The sequence below is a fragment of the Lycium ferocissimum genome, chromosome 10, assembly GCF_029784015.1.
Source record: "Lycium ferocissimum isolate CSIRO_LF1 chromosome 10, AGI_CSIRO_Lferr_CH_V1, whole genome shotgun sequence".
Lineage (NCBI taxonomy): Eukaryota > Viridiplantae > Streptophyta > Magnoliopsida > Solanales > Solanaceae > Lycium > Lycium ferocissimum.
In genome coordinates, this window is record NC_081351.1 from 61,946,388 (window position 1) to 61,950,573 (window position 4,186).

Consider the following 4,186-nt stretch of genomic DNA (forward strand, 5'->3'; position numbering starts at 1 on the left):
AAACTATTTTAGAACTAGATAGAGACCTAGCTTGTAATCTGCTCTCTGTGCACCTTGCACCGTCAGTAGAGACAGCTGTAAAGTCGAGCCACTTGCTGCACAAAAGTACAGTAGTGAGTTGGCCCATGCTTTAGGTCAAAATTGAAGAGTGGTATCTTTTCACCCCACATGCTCCCACTATATATACAACATGATGGAAACATATTGAGTAGACTTGAAAATTTAATTTAAATCATGCAAAGCTGCCCACACAAGTTCTCAAGATCACTCGAGAACAAAGTCACCTACAAATTGAAGAACCTGATCCAGGCACAAGTTTCAGTCTAAGTTCTTTACACTGTTGTGAGTCTTTGTTCGTTTGTGCTCAAATTTTATACCTACTCTTCCGTATTAAGAAGTTGATTGTAGGTGTTTCGGAAAAGTCACAAAAGTGTACTTACTGGAAGTGTGTTTCCACAAGCTTTTGAGTGGTACACTAGGCTAGAGTTACTCTAGGTGTATTAGTGGTCCTTGGCTAGAGTTAGTCAAGTGGAGGTGTTACCAATCGGAGTATATCAAGTGTGGAGAGACTACGGGGGCTAGTTCCTAGGTTGCAAAAGCATTACTGTAAGGGTGAGGGATTATGGGAGTTAATTCCTAGCTTACAATAGAGTTGAAATCCTACTGGGGTAGGTCGTGTTTTTTAATCGCTTGGTCAAGGAGTTTCTCACGTTAATATCTTGCCTTCTGTACTGATTGCGTTACATAAGGGAACTGGTACTTAACCAGGTCCCTCATATATTGTGTTTAGAGGATGCACAACCTGCATCAATTGGTATTAGATCTGGTTCTTTCTAAAAGGTTAACACCTAGAAAGGATCCTCTTCATGGCTAGTTGGTCAAACCAAACGAAGGGTGAGTGTATATCAAAACCACCAAGACTCAGTGTAGAACAATATGACTGGTAGAAGGCTAAAATGGAAGAATTCATCACTGCTGAGGACCCAGAGCTATGGGACATTATCTCTGATGGCCTTCTTACTTCTGCACAAGATAGCTAAAAAAGCTAAAAGGATTCTTCTTCAAAGCATTGGATTAGGTCAATACAACTTAGTTGCCTTTTGTAAGATAGCAAAGGATATCTGGGAGGCTCTCAAAAGTACACACAATGGATTTGACAAGTTCAGTACAAATTTTGAACTTCTCAAGATAAAAAATGATGAAACCATGCAAGATCCAGAAAGGAGAAAGTTGAAAGAAGAAAAGTGTCTAAACCACAAAGCCGCTGCTGAAAGTAACTCAAGTGAGGAGGAGTCTGACCCAGACTGTTTAAATCAAGGATGCAAAAAGAAGACTCAGAAAAATCAAGAGAACAACGTTGTTGCTTCAAGTGTGGGAAACCTAGCCACATTATTAGAACTTGTCCTTCTTACAAGCAAAGTGCTTGGAAGGATATCTTTGGCAGATCTAAAGATGGAAATATCCAAAGCAAAGAGTTCATGATAGACGACAGTGAGGCTTCTGAAAATGAATCAACGCGTGCACTCATGGCCAGATCTAACTCGGACAGTAAAGATGAAGATCTTTGAGGTAAACTTTTTTGAAGTCCAGGAGAACTTACAAAATTACACTCTAAAAAAGTTGATGTCCTTGGCAAATGCTCTAATCGATGCCTTTCATAGTCTTGTTAAAGAAAAGAGCTTTCTCTATGAGGAAATCAATAGGCTGGAACTTGAAAGAGACGATATGGGAGCATCCATTGCAGATCTTGAAAATCAAATTGCTGAAGTAACAAAAGAAAACTCTCTGTTAAAGAATCAAAAGAAGCAATGGATGAATACTCCAAAAGAAAAGAAAGAAACCTGTGAGGCTCAACTTGAATTGGAAAATGAGCTTCAGAAATTCAAAGTGAAGTTCACCTCTAAGCTAGAAAAGAACAGACAAATACAGGAGGTTCTAAAAGGGATCAGTATTTCTCTGGAAAAATCCCTTAATTGGTCCTGTTCAATGAATGAGATTGCTCCTACAGTCATGATTAAGTGTGAAGGCAAGAAGAAAATTGACATTCAAGATGATAAAACTCCTAACAACCCGGTTTAAAAAATTGATGCCAAGAGTGGAAATCATTTGAAGACACACAATGCTTGCAGAAATTGCCGCAAGGATTCCATCAGAATAAGACATCAGTATCTTCAGAAAAGAAAAAAATCCATCAAATGGAAACTCAAAATAGAGGGACCTAGTCTCTAGGTAAAGAAGGAGGTGCTGCCTGCATGTATAAAGAAGGATCTGATTCATCCATTTTATCATGATAAGGGACACAGATTAGTTTGGGTTCTTAAGTCTGATAAATAATTCTTCTGAAAGGCTTGAGTGAGAGGAGGCAGTCAAAAGGGCTACTCAGTGTGGCTTAAATATAAGACTGCGCTGAACAAACATAAATCAAGTTCTTGTTCTCACTCAAGACCTACCAAAATGAGAGTGCATCCTTTGGATTGTAACAAAACTGGCTCTACACTCTCCCCTATATAAGAAACTTGTTGTGCTCCCCCACAGGTTCTTCTACATGATTTGCAATGACAAGAGTAAAGGTATACACATAGGGAAATATTAGGATGATTGAAGTGTTGAAGAGTTTTCTTTTCCCAGAGTTCATATTGATTCTTGTTTGTCAAAGAACCTGGTTCCCCAGACTCAGATTAGTAGTTCTTCAGCACTGATATGTCTTTAAATTGCTAAAAGGTGCCATGTCATTAAACTTTTTCCTTATATCAACCCTGCTGATCCAAAACACCCCTTGTATCTGAACCAACCCAGTTGATAAAGAAAAGTTCTCCCAGCCAATCAAAATTGGTTCGTCGCTGACTTCCCTTAACTAAAAGTCTCCTTTCCCCACTTTCTTTTGAACTCTCTGACTATTCTCTCTCTGAAACTCTTAGTGAAGAACTCTGGGCTTCCAACTCCTTCTCTTTCGGTTTGATCATGTCACAAAATGAATTTTCGACCATGCCTGAAATAAAGATTGCTTTCTCACCCAGTAAAAGCTCAATCTTATCAGACCCAGAACCTCAATCCTCTCCCCCAAAAATCCCTATTTCGCCAAATCAAGATCCTTCTATCACTCCCTCGAAACTCAAAAATTCTGGACTCCTCTAGGACTCGTAAGAGTCAGATTCCCAAAAAAAATTATCCTCTTCTAAAAATTCTCCTTCCAAACCTACTGAGACTGTCATGGAAGATCTTCAATACATTGAGGACTTCCAAGAAAATGAAGAAAAGGTTGAGGACATAGAGGATCAAGTCAACACAAAGGAACATATCTCTACTGATGGAAATGAAATCTTTGAGGAAAACTTAAAGACACGTGGAATGGCAGAGACGGGAGTAGAGAGCGGGATGTGTTGTGATGATGTTGTTCAACTGGTGAAAAAAGGCAATGGTGGAAGTAAGAAAGAAAAATTGTCAAGAGGAAAATTTACAGAGGAATCTGGTCTCTTTACTCAAGAGAAGTCAAAAGAGACTAGAGGGAAAAAATAGAAAAATGGTGCTAAGAAAAAATCTCATCGATGAGGAAATTGATCTATCGGAGAATATCATGGTTTTTGAAGTCGAGAGAGAGAAAGAGAAAAATCCTACTCAAGAGAAAAGAAATTCCAAGGAAAGAAGAAATGAAAAGGAGAAAGCATCTGAGGAGAAGGATGCACATTCCAAACAAAAGGGGAGATCCTCATCTTCTAGAAAAAGAAAAGTCAGTTCAAAAAGCTTACCTGATTACTCTGCAAAAACACGAAGGCTAAGAGAATTAGAACTACAGAGGCAAGAGAATCTGAAGTAGCAAAAAGTGCTACTTCAGAGAGTGTTTGATGAAAAGATCACTGAGTACAATTGAATGAATGAATTAGTAGAGATCGTCGAGTTCCAATAGTTTGTTGCTCCAGAGAAGTAAAGGAATTTTATGCAAATATCTGTTATTCTGATGACCACACCATCTTGGTACCTTATGTGAATGGATCTAAGATTGAATTAGATGAAGTAAGGCTGAGAAATATCCTTGATGTACCTACCGACAGAATAAAGTCTGTGGAGGGAAAATCCACTCAAGCCATCAAGGACTTGATTGTCAATCTTGAAGGCACAACCACTGGAGAATGGCTCTTCAAAAAACAACTGAAGCCTGAATATCAGCTTCTATTTGAGCTTGTTAACA